Source organism: Arachis hypogaea, chromosome 16, assembly GCF_003086295.3.
Source record: "Arachis hypogaea cultivar Tifrunner chromosome 16, arahy.Tifrunner.gnm2.J5K5, whole genome shotgun sequence".
In the NCBI taxonomy this organism is placed as follows: domain Eukaryota; kingdom Viridiplantae; phylum Streptophyta; class Magnoliopsida; order Fabales; family Fabaceae; genus Arachis; species Arachis hypogaea.
The window spans coordinates 123,794,979-123,815,724 of NC_092051.1; positions in this window are offsets into that span (position 1 = coordinate 123,794,979).

Consider the following 20,746-nt stretch of genomic DNA (forward strand, 5'->3'; position numbering starts at 1 on the left):
AAAAAAGAAATTTAAAAAGATTTGATTTTGAAAATTAAAGTTGATTACTTGACTAACAAGAAACAAAAAGATTTGATTTTAAAATTTAAAGATTGAACCTTTTTTATTAGGCAAGTAACAAACTTAATATTTTTGAATCAATCACATTAATTGTTAGCATTGAATTCGAAAATATGAAATAAAAATAAGAAAAAGATTTTGAAAATTAATTTGAAATTTTCGAAAATTATGAAAGAAAAATGAAAAAGATTTGATTTTTGAAAAAGATTTGAAAAAGATAGAATTTTTAAATTGAAAATTTGACTTGACTCATAAGAAACAACTAAATTTTAAAAAGTTTTGAAAAAGTCAACTCAAATTTTCGAAATTTTATGAGAAGAAAAAGGGAAAGATATTTTTTTATTTTTGAATTTTTAATGATGAAAGAGAAAAATACAAGAAAGACTCAATGCATGAAAGTTTTGGATCCAAACAAATGATGCATGCAAGAACACTATGAATGTCAAAATGAACACCAAGAACACTTTGAAGATCAAGATGAACATCAAGACTTATTTTTGAAAATTTTCAAGAAAAGAAAAACATGCAAGACACCAAACTTAGAAATTTTCAAACTTTAGACACTAACAAATTAAAAATGCATATGAAAAACTAGAAAAGACGCAAATCAAGAAAATATGAAGATCAAACAAGAAGACTGGCCAAGAACAACTTGAATATCATGAAGAATGCAATGCATGAAATTTTCGAAAAATAATTTTTAGAAGATTAAAAAGATGCAATTGACACCAAACTTAAAACTTGACTCTAGACTCAAACAAGAAACGCAAAATATTTTTGGTTTTACGATTTTATTAAATTTTTTTGATTTTTCAAAAATTAATTGGGAAAAACAAAAAAGAAGAAATTTTTGTATTTTTTTCGAAAATAAAAAATAAAATGCTTAAAAATAAAATAAAATTACCTAATCTGAGCAACAAGATGAACCGTCAGTTGTCCAAACTCGAACAATCCCCGGCAACAGCGCCAAAAACTTGGTGCGCAGAAATCGTGATGGTTCATCCCCGACAACGGCGCTAAAAACTCAATACGCACGTTCATAATATTAGCTCTTTGTCACAACTTTGCATAACTAACCAGCAAGTGCACTGGGTCGTCCAAGTAATAAACCTTACGTGAGTAAGGATCGATCCCACGGAGATTGTCGGCTTGAAGCAAGCTATGGTCACCTTGTAAATCTCAGTCAGGCGGATTCAAATGGTTATGGAGATTTAATAATTAAAAGATAAATAAAACGTAAAATAAAGATAGAGGTACTTATGTAATTCATTGGTGAGAATTTCAGATAAGCGTGTAGAGATGCTTTCGTTCCTCCTGAACCTCTGCTTTCCTGTTGTCTTCATCCAATCATTTATACTCCTTTCTATGGCAAGCTGTATGTTAGGCATCACCGTTGTCAATGGCTACATCCTGTCCTCTCAGTGAAAATGGTCCAATGCGCTGTCACTGCATGGCTAATCATCTGTCGGTTCTCGATCATACTGGAATAGGATTTACTATCCTTTTGCATCTGTCACTACGCCCAGCACTCGCAAGTTTGAAGCTCGTCACAACCATCCCTTCCCGGATCCTACTCGGAATACCACAGACAAGGTTTAGACTTTCCGGATCTCAAGAATGGCCATCCATGGGTTCTAACTTATACCACAAAGATTCTGATTAAGAGATCTAAGAGATACTCATTCAATCGAAGGTAGAACGGAAGTGGTTGTCAGGCACACGTTCATGGGGAATGATGATGAGTGTCACGATCATCACATTCATGTTGAAGTGTGAATGAATATCTTAGAAGCGGAATAAGTTGAATTGAATAGAAAAATAGTAGTACTTTGTATTAATTCATGAGGAATAGCAGAGCTCCACACCTTAATCTATGGACTATTATATATTGCTGGAAAGCCCTGGATGTCTACTTTCCAACGCAATTGAGAGCGCGCCATTTGGAGTTCTGTAGCTCCAGAAAATCCACTTTGAGTGCAGGGAGGTCAGAATCCAACAGCATCAGTAGTCCTTTGTCAGCCTCTGAATCAGATTTTTGCTCAGGTCCCTCAATTTCAGCCAAAAAATACCTGAAATCACAGAAAAATACACAAACTCATAGTAAAGTCCAGAAATGTGATTTTCAATTAAAAACTAATAAAAACTAACTAAATCATACTAAAAACTATGTAAAAACAATGCCAAAAAGTGTATAAATTATCCGCTTATCAATAAGCATAAAATCACTTACGGTAATAGCCCCCAAATAGAGTGTCATGATTGTTAGTTGCATTAATGTTGGTCTAATTAGTAGTGTAGTATGAAATCACTTACGGTTATCTTGCAAATAGAGTGTACTGAAAGTTGGTTGAACTAATTTTGGTCAACTGTAGGGAGCTCGGTAGGGGGTTAGGGTAGTTAGCCTTATGTATTCAATTAATTATAACTCATCAAAGTTTCTGAAAATAGAGGTTTTTATTTTGTGAAGACCCTGAGTGTTGTTACCTCCGTTGGTTTGATAAAAAATCTGATTTATTGTGTTGCAGTAGCAATCGGTCGTGCATGGATTCAAAGTTGGTACACTTGCAAGGCCAAGACAGACACCCATGCAACATATAATGATGCGACCATATATCGTGAGCCAATTTAATCGAGAGATAAATTAGGAGTTCCATAGGGGTCTAAGGAACTCTGCATGCAATCTGTTGAACCCCTATCATATTAGTTGCTTTGGTTGTCATGATTGATGTGAACCCCTGGGGTGTATTAAATTTCATTTAGTTCGATGTTGTATCCAACTGTTTTGAAAGTGATCAAACATCAAAAGCAGACAACACATTGTTAATGCTGCGTTGGATTTTGGCATATTCCTTGTATTCGTTGGATCCTCATGGTTTGGCATTCTTTTTGTTGTACACAATATGTATTGGTCTTTTCGCATAATTGGTGCACGAAATTACAATCACACTTTTGCAACTCCGCACAACTAACCAGCAAGTGCACTGGGTCGTCCAAGTAATACCTTACGTGAGTAAGGGTCGATCCCACGGAGATTGTCGGCTTGAAGCAAGCTATGGCTATCTTGTAACTCTTAGTCAGGATATCAATAATTCTCAGATTTAATTGTAAAAAGTAAAAGAACATGAAATAAATACTTGTTATGCAGTAATAAAGAACAGGTTGAGGCTTTGGAGATGCTTTGTCTTCTGAATCTTTGCTTTCTTACTCTCTTTTTCTTCATGCACGCAAGGCTCCTTCCATGGCAAGCTTTATGTTGGGCATCACCGTTGCCAATGGCTACTTCCCGTCCTCTCAGTGAAAATGTTCCAAATGCGCTGTCACCGCACGGCTAATCATCTGTCGGTTCTCGATCATGTCGAAATAGGATCCATTGATCCTTTTGCGTCTGTCACTACGCCCAACACTCGCAAGTTTGAAGCTCGTCACAGTCATCCCTTCCCAGATCCTTCTCAGAATACCACAGACAAGGTTTAGACATTCCGGATCTCAGGAATGGCCGCCAATAATTCTAGCTTATACCACGAAGACTCTTATCTGAATCATGAGGCTAAGAGATATGCATTCAATCTAAGGTAGAATGGAGATGGTTGTCAGGCACGCGTTCATAGGTGAGAATGATGATGAGTGTCACGGATCATCACATTCATCAGGTTGAAGTGCAAATGAATATCTTAGAATAGAAGCAAGCGTGATAGAATGGAAAACAGTAGTAATTGCATTAATTCATGAAGAACAGCAGAGCTCCTCACCCCCAACAATGGGGTTTAGAGACTCATGCCGTAGAGAATACAATAAGAAACGTGTAAAGTGTCATGAGGTACAAGATGAATCACTAAAAGTAGATTTTATAGTAAACTGGTGACCTAGGGTTACAGAAAATGAGTAAGCTAGGGTGTTTAGTGTAAAAATCCACTTCCGGGGCCCACTTGGTGTGTTCTTGGGCTGAGCATTGAAGCTTTCATGTGTAGAGACTTTTCTTGGAGTTAAACGCCAGCTTTTGTGCCAGTTTGGGCGTTTAACTCCAGTTTTTATGCCAGTTCAGGCGTTAAACGCCAAAATTCTTGAGCTGACTTGAAACGCCTGTTTGGGCCATCAAATCTCGAGCAAAGTATGGACTATTATATATTGCTGGAAAGCCCAGGATGTCTACTTTCCAACGCAATTGAGAGCGCGCCAATTGGGCTTTTGTAGCTCCAGAAAATTTACTTCGAGTGCAGGGAGGTCAGAATCCAACAGCATCTGCAGTCCTTTTTCAGCCTCTGAATCAGATTTTTGCTCAGGTCCCTCAATTTCAGACAGAAAATACCTGAAATCACAGAAAAACACACAAACTCATAGTAAAGTCTAGAAAAGTGAATTTTAAATAAAAACTAATAAAAATATAATAAAAACTAACTAAAATATACTAAAAACGTACTAAAAACAATGCCAAAAAGCGTATAAATTATCCGCTCATCAATAATATATTTACATATTTGACAACTGCATATGGAGACTGGGCCCAACAACATCCAATTGTTTTTGGGACCGGGAAAAGTGGTCTTTAGCGGGCTCTGTCACAAAATTCACATTTGAGACCATGCAATAAATAGATCACATGGTGTATGCATGAACCGTGAAGGTGGATACGCAATGATAAAAATGAAATTTAGATCTAACTAGAAAAAACATATAGCGCGAAAACTTATATGTATTCTTAATAAGAGAAAACGCATAAGTGGAACACGACATAAGGACCTTGCCAAATTTCTTTCACATTGGTTGTTACACGAATCCCAAAATATAGTCTGCAAATGCGTTACACAAGATTAGCTTATTATGGTGCCTAATATCATAGATGAATGGCATATTAGGGTCCCTAATATGCTGTCAAAATGACATCTGTTTGGTCTCAATCATTCATACGCATATAACCAAAATGCATGGCCCGAAAAGATGATCACGATAGCGTGTGCCCCGCTAAGAGCGTAACCCCGCTTCAAAATAGTAACTCCATGTATCCCCCAAGAGTGTTACTCTACCACAAAATAGTTGCTGGCTACAGCCAAGACCTAAGACGTCATATGGTGATGCTTTGACTATGAGAACTAATTGGCTTCGCTATTTTTTCCTACCCTTTTTTGCAGACCGAGTCGACCTTTGCATCTCGTTATCCCAAAACCGGACTGCTCTGCGCCCAACATCACAAGCGATAGGATTATAAGCTCCCATCACCAAGTCAAGGGCTAGCCTCATTCTTGTTTGATCATTGACCTCCTACAACACAACAATGAAGTCGTTAGGCATGTGGCTGTGGTGAGTGAGGCAATATACTTGTGAGTGTATCGGTAAATTACCTCCAAGTTAATATTCCCCCAAATCCAGTTCAACATCATCCATTGGCAAACCCAAACTCCACAATCATTCATGTCCGTTAGTAGACGATTAGTAGGTAACCAAACCCTAAGAAACGAAAATGGATTCTACTAATGTTTGCATGTTTGTATGGTGTCAAGAGCGAGGGGGTAGGAACTAAGAAAGCTTACGATTCTTCTCCTTGCTGGCCTACGGGTGGCTCCATAATGTCAAAAGTTGATGGGTGTGGCTTGTAATAATCTTCCTTTTTCCAGAATCGCTTGTCCTCTAGCATGTTCTCAACGAAGAAGGCCTTCCACAAATTATATCAGTTCCAAATTAATGTCACACAAATGAATCTCATAAAATGTAGCGAACACCATGAATTTCTGGAAAAGGCCATACTTTGGGAGCATTAGATACTCTTACCCATGGTTCTGAAAACCGGACCGGACTGGCCGGTTCATCCGGATTAACCGGGAACCGATTACCAGGCTGGTCCGGTTGATCCCAAAAACCAGTCTACAAAAAACCGGTGAAAAAATCGGTCAAACCGGTAGTTAACCGGTGAACCGATCAAACCGGACAGGTTTTTAACGATTTTTTTACAATGCTGCAAAAAAAAAAACTAAACAAGCCCAACCCACTTACTAGCTGACCCGGTAACCCAATTACCCAACCCTTTATGCAAACAGAGACCCAGTTCCCTCATTCACCAGCCATCATACCTCAACCCTAATTTCTCTTCCAAGTTCCACCACACCAGCCTCATCTTCTTCTGCGATCTCCTCCCCGATAGGATCCATAATCCCACGTGCCAGAGAAGTCCGCTTACTTCCTCTCTGCAACGATGTAGCTGCCGTTTGCTCATCTCAGTTTTCAGAGCACTGCACCACTGGTGTCGCAGATCAGATCTAGTGGAGTCGCGTTCATCATCTCCATCACTACAACCACCTTCCCTTTCCCTTCTGCAAAGGCGTCAACCGTGATGCTGCTACTAGCATCGTTAGCAACATCACCACTGAAGATTGGAGATGGTGGTGGAGCACCCTCAATCTCCTCCTTCCTCTGCCTCTTTTCGCCAGGAGCCATCACAGCTGCGTGCTCCTCACCGCAATTGCCATATCCTTTTGCTTGCATGTTGTTGTGTTAACTTTGCAAGTTGGTATCGCAATTGGATCTGCGATTAGATTAAATTCTTCTTCTTCTGTTTCTTCATCATCTAACAAAATTGAGCTCTGATCTCTTATTTCTTCTTGTTGCTGAGGTTTTATTGATATGTGGAAGTACTGAATTCGAGTTTCTGATACTGTATTTTTTTATTTCTTACTGCCTCTCTTGATTAAAAGAAACGACAATTGTGATAATATTTGATACGGTTCTACTGGAGACAGGGACATTCTCTGTTTAATGGTTCCCCCTCCTTATGATTGCTGCATATGGAAGCTGTAACAATCAATTGCCATGGCAATGTATTGTTCAATGAATCTAAGATTAAGATGGTCTTATGAAAGGAACAAATGTTTGGTTAACAAATCTTCTGCTATTAAGAAAACTCAGTTTATTGTTATTATATATTGAATTTTTTATAATTTTATTGTATATTTTAACTAAACCAGTTGAACCCCGGTTGAATTCCGGTTGAACCATTAAACTATTGAACCAGTCACTTGACCGGTTCAATGACCGGTCCAGTTCTCGCAACCTTGCTCTTACCACAAACTTCATTTGTGAGACCCTTGATTCTCTGTGGTCGTTGTGCTTTGCGGAATCTAAATACAGTAGTTTGCAATTGACAAGGTCAATTACCATTAGATACCAATGGTTGTCTCTATGCATGGGGACATATATCGGCATCGCAACATGAAGACACGGTGAGTAATTCAGTACAAAATAACATATTTGACAAGTCACCGTTTACGGGATCGAAATAGTCACCATCCATAGATCATCTGCATATCCCATGAACCTCTAGCGGATATACTCGAATGTGTCGATGCTATGACTCATTGGGATAAGGGCCACTTGCTGCAAAAGGGTGAGCAACATAGGTAAAACCAATAATATTTGAATCGCGTTGCAAAAAAATGTGTGAAAACATATATGATGCGGTAACGTTTACCGAAAATGTCATAGGAAAAAACCAGGACGGCAGGTTGTTCTCATGCGTTAACATCGTGCAAGCAAGATTTATGACTTGCATGATGGTGAAAATAATTTTTTTTAAAAACTCAACATGTTTGCGGTTCCAATGCATAAGGTTTCACACGACTGGGTTGAACTTATATCCTCAACAACCAATTAGCCCGGACGCAAGGTCAGTAGTGCAGCTCAATCTCTGCGAGAGTTTTCGTCCTCGACCAGGACCTCCATATACCATACAGTTTGAATATTGAACTAACGGTTTGTTGCCACAACACAACAGAGTGCCATTATTTGGGGTACATCATCATCCATATTATTAACAATGCATCTGACTGAAATAGGCGTACCTACCTATTGTCCATGTCGGAGGAGAATATGTATGCTGCAACGGCAAGTTCTTTTCCAACAAAGTGCATACCCTCCGGGGGGCGAAACAACAGATTTAAGCACTATATAACACAGTACACCACCATGAAGATAACAAAACACTATTGTTTAGTGCTCAACATGCGAAACACCAACATATTGTACTACAAATTCTCACTTGAGGCATGTCTTTAGCTCCATGATGTCCGTGGTGAGTGTGGTAGGTGAAGGGAGTGCCGGGCGCAGTCTGCCTAAGCTCAGACCCGGGCTACGATGAAGAGTTCAGGTCCTCAAAATTTAGTTTTCGCTATAGACATCAGAAACAGAGTATTTTGGTACACGTATTTAGTCACAGAAATGAAAAAAAAAACCTAAACGTACTCTTAAACAAAGCGTCACCTTCAGAGACACGACCTTTGTCTCAGCTGCTACTGCTTGATGGGGTTGCCCCCCATGGTTATCCATGCAGCGTCGAGACTTACTTCCAGAGGACGAATACAGGGTCTCCTTGACACGTGGTTTCCCAGGAGGCATCTTCTGGTCCACGGTGGAATTCTTCCCCATATAGTCTTTTCTATTTGCTCCAATTTGGCTGATTTTCTCCTCCTACTCTTCACAGATACAGCATGCATTGATTTTGGGTCCTTTTTCCCCCCTTGGTCATCTTTGGTCGTGTTTACAAGGGTCATCAATGCTTGAATGGCTTTGCTGTGATCCGCCAAAAGCTCCGTTATGGTGCGCAGCTGGTCGTTGTTGGTCTTGAGAATCGTCTTTGTAACGTCCTTATCCGAAAGCACATGCTGTGTTTAAATAGTTATGAAGGTTACCTACCCCAAACACCAGCCCTTGATGTTTACATAAACACGAAGAAAACCGCATAAATGGTTTCTCCTTACCTCTTGAACCATGTTTAACACGTTCAACATGTTATCCTCTAATGACCTGCCTCCACCTCCAACTCCAGCACCTTTCGCCACCTCGCTGAAGAAAAAAAAAACACGTACCCTGTTAGTTCGAAATGAGTTCCATATCTTCATTCACGTGGCATAATTACAAAAATGCACCATTTATACCTAGCAAGAGAGACGTCCACATTGGTGGTGTCCGCCGCTTTGTCGACCAAAGTACTCTTATCCTTCATGGAGCTCTTTTCCTTCTCCTTTGAGATCGGATACTTCATTTCGTGTATCTCAAGTAGAATGACATTAGCAATGATGGTGAGGAAGGAACGTCCATCCTTTATTTTGCTAAGTCCCACCACCATGGACCCAAGGGAAACCCGTTTGGCACAATTAGGCCCAATATGGCCGTAGGCCTATCCAATATCCATCACAACCCAATTTGCTTTGTGCATAGGTGGACCCCAAACACAAATTCAATTAATCATAACTATAACATTCATTTTAAAATCAAAAGAAAATTTGCGGCAGTAATAAATGCACCTTTTTCTTGGAAGTACAAATAGTAAACATAAAGTAAAAGAAAACAGCTTCTTGACTCATGAAAAAATTATGGTATTTTGCGAGGGAGATAGAAACCTTCTTCAACCTACTCCGTGTCTAATCAATGAAAAAGGTGGATGTGACACCCGTAGTCTAGGGGTTCAGGGTTATTATGCTCATCCGATATGATAACATGACAGAAGGCTAATGAAAAAAGATTTTCTTTTCCCAAAACCAGAAAGACAAGTTTCCAAAAAGATAATCGCACATAACTCAGAATTAGGCGATTTTACCCTCATTATGAATGCATACTTGTTCTAAAATAAAATAGTTGCACAAAACGAAATTGTAATCAAAACTCCTTATACATGTTGCCAAAACGTGTTTACGAGGATTGCAACAACAAAGCGATTCCCGTCAAAAACTCCCACACTTTATGAATTCGTTTTCTGTCATGATGAAGAAAGCACATCGTTATAAAAAAACAGAGTTCTTCAGAAACGTGCATCAGAAGCTTCAATTTCCCTTTGTCACACATGTCAATAAAAACCTCTACCACTCCTCACGCAAGCAACACATCAACCAATGAAAGGGTTTGACGTGACCGTAGCGACGTACAGGGGTAAGGGTTCAACAAGATATGCGTAGTGACAAGATGGAAACATGACCTCTAGCCCGATCACATGCCTCTTCCCAAAAAGCTTTCCTTTCAAATACTCTTATTCGAGTATTGTATTTGTTTTCTCGTTAAAACCGCTTTGTGAGCCCCGTAACCCCAACCCTTGCCATTTACTTACCTGCTACTTGATACAAACCTAACGGACACCTCATTCTTGCTCAAAGCCAGTTCTCTCGACAGACCACAAGCTTAGCTTTATTTTTCCATTTAGAATTTAAAATACTTAACAACAGTTATCCTTTTTTCATCCAACTCATTAACGCCCCAAAAGGAGTTTACCATACTGTGAAACTTATTCTACAGTTCATCTGTGGGGCGCTAGATTACTAACATCTAAATCAACCTTGGATTTCATCAAACAAAAGAATTACCCAGACAAGGGAACCATAAAAAGAACGCCAACATCACATTCAAGTTCAATAATTAATTACTACATAAGATTAATATCCTACATCAAAGAACTTCGCCAGATTCATAGCAGGTAATTTTTTTGGGCATAAGTTAAGATTTGTAGCATACACACATTGCCTAGCAGAGAAACCAGTTTGAATCTTACACACATAAAAACATCACAACAAAAAAGTTCCAACATCATCATGCATTCCTAAACCCCTAAACTAATGAAAGCACAAACACATAAATAAGAAATTGGACATGAGTGGAGTTCCCCAATAGCAAATTCCAACCCAGCTGCCTACCTGAACATCTGGTTGTAGACCCCCAACCTATGCTTAAGCTCCGCGTTCTCTTTCTCTAGAATCATTACACGCTTCGGCACCGACATCCTTGCCAGGCGCTGTGCCTCAGCAACCTCTTCCTTGTAACGAAGAGTAACTTGGTAATTAAAGTCAAATATTTTCAATTCTGCCTCCTCCAAGAGCCTCTCCAAAGTGATGAAGGACGCATCTTGCCTTGCCAATCTCTCATCAGTCGACACCCTCCCAGACACAAAGAAGTTAATTCCCTTGACATGGCTTTGCAAAGAGACCCCAAACCCATGATAATTCTTTCCTTCCATTCGGAAGCCGTCACGCAGGAAAAAGACTAGAGGACCTACCTCAAGTTGAGCACAAACCCTAAACAGCACCTGCTCCATGTCTTCCATGATCACAAACGAAGTGGGGTCAAACTTTGGTGCGATATCTATAGCCACAGATGCAAAATAGATTACCACCACTATGAGAACAACTGTAAAATGAAACAGGAAAACCTAACATAACCCACAAACTTCACAAAAAGAAGTACCTAGCTCATGAAGCAGGAGGTTCGTCGCGGCAGTGCCAGATCCGCTGCTCCCGTCGCCCTCAACACTGATAGAGTCTCCAACCTTGAGATCTCCAAATCTTACGGCCAACTCTTGATTCCCCATTATCGTCTTCTCACCTTCAGGGTCTTTGTTTCGCAATTCCAACCAAGACTTCGCCTCGCTCCTTACCATGAAGCCCTTGTGCTCGCTCCCCTTGAAGCCAAACACTTGTCGATTGCATTCTTCCCATGACGTGTATATCCCGAGCTTTCTTCCTCTCCTCACTACGTAGTAAATGAAACGACCAGTATCCATGTATGGGACCTCTTATGTGGGAATGGCTTCATACAAATCCCGTGCGAAAGGAACTCCCAAAACGTAAAGGAAGTCTTCTCAGCTTCCCCTCTCTACTAAACCGTCACAGCCCCTTCGTTGGAACTTTCAGTTTGATAACAAATGCATTCATTTTGAAACAATATTTCTCTTTTGTTGCTCTAAAAATTTCCCCCATTTATGTACTTACACCATGTAATTATTTATCTTGTATCAGTCTTTTGTCCATGTGTAATAAATTTTATACCAATTCACATATTAATAACAAGAGGTAAATACCAAATCGGTACCCGAAAGATTTCGGCGCTGACAAAATGGTACCTGACTTTTGTTATTCACAAAATAGTCCTCGCAAGATTTTAAAATTTGACAAAATCACCCTTAACATGAAAAGATGATGTCACAGTGAGCGAAAAATGCTAATGTGACCATCGGGAGAGAGCTCCGGCGACGTTAAAACCGCCACCAATCCCTTCTTCTTCTTCTCCTCCTCCTCCTCCTCCTTCTTCTTCCCACCACCAACCCATTCTTCTTCTTCTTCTTCTTCTTCTTCTTCTTCTTCTTCTTCTTCTTCTTCTTCTTCTTCTTCTTCTTCTTCTTCTTCTTCTTCTTCTTCTTCTTCTTCTTCTTCTTCGGCAGTGGCGAGGGAGGACGCACAGGAAGAAAGGGCCGAAGAGCTGGTCGAGCCGGCACCTTCTTAACCATGATGCTAGAGAGTGTGGGTGCGAGGTAGCAAAGGCGGGAGGCTTCGGGGTCACTGTAGATTCCAGCGATGTCGCACTCTTCACGTGATTTTTTGTCGTCATCAAAAAAGGAGAAGAGAGACAAGTGTTGGTGCTGTTGTGCCTTGGGGATTGGAGAGTTGTGGTTGTAAGAGCTAGCGGCACATGTTGTGGTGGTGGCGGTGAGTTTAGGGATGATTTTGTTGTGGAAGAGAGGGAAAGAAGAGGGTTTGGAGATATAGTTGGTGGTGGGAAGAAGAAAAAGAAGAAGAATGGCTGGAATCTTCGGCCCTTTCTATGTATATAAAAATATAATTACATATTAGCGTAAAAAATATTATATTCATATTTATAAAATTAACTGCGATTCGGAATTCGTTCATCTTGGAAGAAAAAACTTTATTTTACTTATAAGACAAAAAATATTGGGTGACAAAATTTGATTCCTCAAAATACTGATATATAGTATAAATATTAAATTATCTATATACAGTGCAAACGGTGGACAGGAATAGAAAAAGGTTGCAACATAGATGAGAACATTTAGGAACAGAGTTTGTTAATTTTCGAGGAAAATATTTTCTCTAAATTTTAATTAGAGAATGTCATGTGACAGATTTGGTTATCAAATTAGATAATAATACATTGGCAGTTAATAAATTATATATACAGAGAGAAACATAGAGACACATAGAAATAAAAAGGAGATGCTGGTGAGATAATTTAGAAAGACAATTGATTAATTTCGGAGGACAAGACTCATTTTCAATTATAAATTATAAAATTATAGCGTGTTTACTACATTCTAAATTATAAGATACTAATGATTTATAGCGTGTTTAGTTAAAAAATTTTACATATCTTATTAATTAAAATTAATTCTTTTAAAAATTTAAAAAAACTTTGAAAATAAATTATAAATTATTAATTATTTGAAATACGCAGTATCCTTATACAATCAAGATATACAATATCTTTATAAAATTTTTTCTTTTACTAACGTAAATTAAAAAAAAAATCAGTATTTCTGACTAGAAAATAATATTTAAAGTACATAATATGATTACTAAAATATAACTACGTAACTCACTAATAATATAATAACATAAATGTTAAATATATAAATATAAAAAATATATGATTTTTTAAGAATTAATATAGAGATTATTATATAAAAACTAATTTAAAAAGTACAAAGACTTCAGGGTATGATATTAAATTAGTTAAGTTAAAATTTTCAGTGAATTACACAATTAAAACATAAATCCATCACATAGTGAAAAATAATACATATAAAACTAATAAATTACATTATATTTTTTATTGTTTTTTAAACACATATATTGTATGTAAGTTTAGTTTCTTAAAATTTGGGTAGGGGGGCCGAGGCCACTACTCGCTACCCTCTAGGTCCATCCCTGCACCCAAGAGACCTTCTTCACACATATTAAGCACTAAATCCTCAACTAACCATTCTCATTTTCAACCTATAATCTCGAGAACATACACCCTAAACCCTAGTACATATGAACCCTCATTCTCTCAAATTATGTATAAAACATTCCAAACCATTAGATACTACTCTTTCATAAAATCAAATTAATTTACAAACCATAAACCCTTAAAACCCTAAATTCTCAAAAACATATACTAAATATTTGTCAATTTTAAATTAATATTTACTATTTTTAAAATTATAAACTAATTTAAAACAAAAACTAAATATACCTCACTAAATCCTAAACACTAAATTAAAATCTCTACACCTTCAACTCCTAAATCCTAACTTCTAAATACTAAACTCTCACTAAACCCAAATTTCAAATTCAAAATATCCCAACTCTAACCTAATCTTAAACTATAATCCTAAATTGCAAACTCTAAACACTCAATAAAAAAAAGAATACTACATAAAAAACCATTCAACCTCAGTGGTGCCTTTGTTTAACTAGTATGACTTATTTTAAAATATATTATGTAACATTAATTACTAATAGTTTTAAATTTAAGAATTTTAAATTATTCTTTTATTTAGTATTATTCTAAGATAAAAATTTTTGTTATTCACGACTCCATTGTCATGTTTATCTATATATATAATGTTTAATCTATGGGCCAATGTATACATATATAATATAATATGAATTTTTAATATACATATATAATTTAGTGTAATTGCATATATTAATATAACATTATTTGAAATGATTAATTTAATATATGAAAATGACAACTGCTATAATATGATTACAAAATTTATTCATAATTTTTTTTCTCCACCTTATTATATTATTAAGATATTAAATAATCATTTTATTATTATTATTTATAAAAGTCCAAAAATAATAAATTGCATTTTTTTATCATGTATAATATTAGAAACGACTTTTTTGATGATTCATTTTTTTAAATCTCATTCGACTATTTGAATTTTAGGATACTCTGTATATCTAGCATTTTTTTTAAACATTCTTAATTAAAAAAGACAATCAACTAACTAACTGTAAGATTACTTTATCTTTTGTTAAAAATACAGTTAAAAGACAAAAAATAACCCCTGAAACTGATCTAGACCTTTTAAAACATAAAAATTTTGACATAGAGAGAACACAAACTACTTCTAATAATGGACTCGAATATTAAAGGTAATGTAGCATGCATTACGTATATCCATATATGCCCAATCCTTTTTTTTCCTCCACATCATTGGATCTTTTACTCACAGCCCAACCAAATATGATCCCATTCTTCTTAGAAGATTATCATTTTGACCAGACCACCACATTTACATGTCCACTATCAAAGGCCCATCTAGGTAATTATTTAATGGCCTCGCCAATTTAATAAAAATTATTATTAATTACACCAATTATATTATCGTTAACTGCATTCATTATCATCTGTAAATATTTTGCTAAGCACGGACAACTAGAACAGACCCTGACAAGTGCGGGGCCCTCGATGACTTTTCTTGGCATCATCATCCTGTGTTTCGAGAACGACAATACTTCTCTTTGGACACGCATTCCAATTACAAGCAACACACGTATCATCAGCGGGTGCGGATGGATTTTACGTTCAGCACAGTAGAATTTTCCTTATTCATAATGTTTAAAATATTTTATTTTTATTTAAACATTTATTTCATTCTATTTTTATCCTAATTTTATTTATAACATTTAAAATAGATTTTTCTTTAATTTTACTGGTACAACCTGCGAAATTCAAAGATAATGCACAAAAATATAATTCTTTCTACAATTATTTAAAATGAAAAACAAGAAAAAAAAAGTCTAACAATATAAGTATGGCCAAAACAAAAAGAATTGACACAAGATAATAAAAAATAAATTATGAACATCAGATATTCTCTTTTTTAAACTATTTTTACAATGACATAAATCAAACTTATGGGATTAAGAATTGGGTACATAATGTTCAAAAGAATTCAGATTGAGAGTTTGTGTTGTAAAAATGAAGGAAATACATGGTTTGTTTGTGGAGGTTGAGGAAATGGATAAAATGTAGAAAGAAAAAAAAGAAAAGAAAAGCAAAAATTCTATAAAATTTTATATAGATAGAATTATGTAGAATTTGTGAAACATTGATGGGGTTATAACTATTAGCTCCATAGTATGTTAGATTGTGTTTTGATGATTAATAAATTTAAATTTAATTTAATAATTTTATTAATTACTATCTAACTTTTGTTTAAGTGAGTAATGTATCAAGTTTTTTTTTTAAGTAATATATAAGCAAAGTAGAAGAAATTTAAACCCGAAAAAGTGTTAAATCTGAGTAAGCAGATCACCTCAAAAACGTGACTTTAATGATACCATACCACATAAGCAACGTTCGTATTTTGTAAGTGAAAAAGATTTAAAGATGCAAAAAATGTTCACCTTATAAACACGTTAAGTAAAATGTTTGTTTTCACCAATATTTTAAAATAAATGTGTACAACAAGCTAAATTATTTTTAAAGTAGTTTTATTTCTTATAGTTTGAAAAGTACAATACAAAGTTATTAAAAAGGGTAATGACACATATATAAGCAAAAAAAAAAATACTTGTCTTTTGTGCACATTTTAAGAAACATAGCAATGGAGATAGAAGAGGGATTTTCAATTGATTTTTCATGCTTTCTGCTTATATATATAAGATTCCAAACCTTATAAGAGAGAAGAGAGAATCAACTCTGAAACGAAGTTCTACAAAAAATTTCTTTAACTTTTCTTCTAATTCTTTATTCTCTTCTATATTTCTTCTTTTTTAGAAGAGACTTCAATGTTTTAATCTTCATAGTTTTTCGTCTCTTATCTTAATTTAGATTACACTCATTACAAGGCATGTACCTTTTACCGACGGTCAAGACGTTGATAATTAATTTTATTGACAACTAGTCCTTGGTAAAAGACTATTAGCAAAGCTGACATTAATAAATTCCAATCAATATTACTAATAGTCCAGAGCCATCGGTAAAAGACGAGCTGAAAAAAATTTTGTAATGTACCAACAATTTAGCCGTCAGTAATATTGACGGTAAAAAAATAAAATATTAATTGAATATTATCGACAAACAAGTCATCGGTAAAATTAGGAAATAATTTTTTTTAAATAATTGGTAAAAGTGTCACTTTTATAAATCTTATAGCTGTTTATTCAAATAGGTGTTTGTTTAGATACATGTTATACGATTAAATTTTAATACAAGCAATAAATGATATAAAAAATTTATTCAATCTGAAACTGTATAAACTGTAAATTTACAAGATTATTCAAAATTAAAATACAATGAAACAATTTCAACAAATAACAAAGAAGTCTTCTCCCACTAGGTGGGGTTGGCTACATAGATCAAACAACGCTATTGAACTCTATCATGTAATATGTTTACAGAGAGACCGATTACATGTATATCTCATTTGACCACCTCATGGATGGTCTTCCTAGGTCTTCTTCTGTCTTTCACCCTTTGTTCATCTTCCATCTCATCCACTTTCCTGACTGGGTGCTCTGTCGGTCTTCTTCTCACATGTCCAAACCACTTGAGATGCGATTCTACCATCTTTTTCACAATAGGTGCTACTCCAACTCTTTCTCTTATATCTTCGTTCCTTAGTCTATCCAATTGCGTATGGCAAATCATCCATCTTAACATCTTCATTCCTGCCACGCTTAACTTATGTTTGTGCTCCCCTTTGACCGTCCAACACTCTGTATCATAAAGCGTATCTGATCTAATAGCTATGCAATAGAATTTACTTTTAAGTTTTAAAGGCACTTTTTTTATCACATATAAAACTAGACGCACTCCGCCATTTTGACCAACCTGCTTGGATCCTATGATTTACATCCTGTTCAATCTCTCCATTATCCTGTATGATGCACCCAATATATTTAGAACTTTTAACTTTTTGTAGGATGTTTTCTCCAATCTTCACCTCTGTATTAGGGTTTTCCCTTCAGCAGCCAAACTTACATTCCAGATATTCCGTCTTGCTACGGCTTATGCGTACACCATATACTTTTAGAGCTTCTCTTTATAAATCCAACTTCTTATTTAGGTCTTCCTTTGACTGTCTCAAAAGGACGATATCATCGGCAAAAAGCATGCACCATTATGCACCATGGCACATGCTCTTGGATATGCTCTGTGAGTACTTCTAAGACTAATGTGAAAAAGGTATGGACTTAAGGATGACCCCTAGTGTAATCCTATACCAATAAAAAATTCATCTATCATATCATCTTGAGTCTTCACTCTAGTTGTAGTCCCATCATACATTATTTAATTACACGAATATATGCGGTCTTTACTCTCTTCTTTTCCAAAACCTTCCATAAGACCTCCCTTGACACCCTATCACACGCTTTTTTCAAATCAATAAACATCATATGTAGATCAATTTTATTACTACAATACCTCTCTATCATCCTTCTTAACAGCTATGTAGCTTTAGTGGTGGATTTTCCTGGCATAAAACTAAATTATTTCTCTGTTACTTGTGTATCTTGTCTCAGCCTCCATTCTATCACCCTTTCCCTTAATTTCTTGGTATGACTCATGAACTTGATCCCTCTATAATTTTCACAACTCTGTATATCTCCCTTATTATTGTAGATAGGTACCAAGGTACTCTTTCTCCACTCATCTACTATAAAAATTTTGGTTAATCAACCGATGTCTTTCTCTCCAAGGCCTTTCTAAACGTCAATTGGAATATTATCGGGTCCTACTACCCTGCCAATTTTCATCCACTTTAGAGCATATTTTACCTCAAAGTCTCAAATCCTTTGATAGTAGTCGAAGTTTTGATCTTCTTCCCTCGTGCATAACCGACCAAGCGACCAAGACTCGGAAGAGTCTTTTGTCCTTCATTAAATAACTCATAGAAGTAGCTTTTCCACCTTTCATTGATCTTCTCATCTTGAGCCAAAATCTCTCCGTCTTTATCCTTTATGCACTTAACCTGATCCAAGTCTATCGTTCTTCTTTCACGTCTCTTTGCCATTCTATATATACCTTTTTCTCCTTCTTTCATGCCTAAAGACTGATAGAGACCATCATATGCTCTTGTTCTTACTTCACTTACAGCCACTTTTGTCTCTTTCTTAGCCATCTTATATTTTTTCCAATTATTTGCATTGCAGCACAAATACCACTATTTAAAACACTCCCTTTTTGCCTTTATCTTTTCTTGTACACTCGCATTCTACCACCAGGACTCCTTGTCTCTTGGTCATATCCCTCTAGATTTACCAAAACTTTCTTTTGTTGTTCTTCTAATAACTTTAGTCATCTCCCTCCACATCTTCTCTGCACTTCCATTTCCTTCCCACTTTGCCTCTTCTCCTACCCGTCTTAGGAAACTTCTTTATTTCTCACCTTTCATCCGCCACCACCTCGTTCTTGGGTTCTTCGTATGATGTCTTTTCCTTAACTTTTTCTCAATGCAAAAATCCATGATGAGCATCCTATGTTGTGTTGTTAAACTCTCTCCCGAAATAATTTTACAATTAATGCAAAATTTCCAGTCGACTCTCCTCAACAAGAAGAAGTCGATTTGAGAGCATATCATGCCACTCCTATAGGTTATAAGATATTTGTCTCTCTTTTTAAAACATGTATTTGTGATGAGAAGGTCAAAAGTTGAGAAAAAGTCTAGAATAGTTTTACCTTCGGAATTGACCACCCGAAACCATGGCCTCCGTGAATACTTCCATACCCAGCCACTTCTCTTCCAACATAGCCTTTTAAATCTCCTTCTAAGAAAATCTTATCTCCCGAAGGTATGTCTTGGACTAAACTCTCTAGATCCTCCCAAAACCTTATCTTGTGTTGCTCGTCCGAACCCACTTGCGATGCATAAGCACTAATCACATGAAAAGTACATCTTTCCACCACAAGTTTGATAGAGATGATCCAATCGCACACCCTCTTGACATTCACTACGTCCTTCTTCCACTGCTTATCCACGATAATATCTACCTTATTCCTATTCTTCACCTTTCTTGTATACCAAAGTTTGAATCCAGAGGTATCCGACTCCCTAGCCTTCGCCCGCCGACCCATTTTGTTTCTTGTAGCCACGTGATGTTAATCTTCCTCTTTGTCATGGTATATATCCACCACCTCCATGAATTTTTTTATTAAAGTGCCTATGTTCAATGTCCCAAATCTCAATCTTCTGTCGCTCCAACCTTTATATTTACCTTTTTCTTTGTGAACTAGCTTATTTACCCTCGTCCGTTCACGAAAACGCGAGAACCCTTGCTCATTTAACATTACACGTGGCCACTAATGCAGCGACTCTTGCTCATTTGGCACTGTACGTGAGTCATACAGCGCATTGCTTCCAGGCAACGACCTAGATTTAGCACAATAACGTCTTTGATCCATGTCATGAAGATTTGATTAAGTTTTTATGTTTGCTGTCGAAAGCCTAACACAACCCTCCTTAAACCCGTGTTCACTCTACATTCTACACCCAATACTCATCCTTGAACCCGTTATTGTAAAGGTGAAGGGTTATATCCGAAGGTTCTAACCTTTTAGTCAGTTGACACTTATAGCACAGATACCTAAATACCCCTTGGGACCTAAATGATTCCACAACAAACTATTCAACCCCCTTAAAGAACTTAGATTTTAACCCCTCCCCGTTGACCATTATTCATATCATACATCCACAAATGATGACTTGGAATTATTTTGCAACAAATATCTTAGAATTCAACGAACAACACAACTTATTAAACTTTTTATAAATTTCGGTAAAGTTTCGTCTATAATTAGAAACCTCCACCAAATGTAATTTTTAATTTTTCACAAACTAAATATGTCTTTAAACAATTTTAACAAAAATTTGGTAGATTTTTTTTAATTCAGAGACCTCCACCAAAAAAATTTACCAATT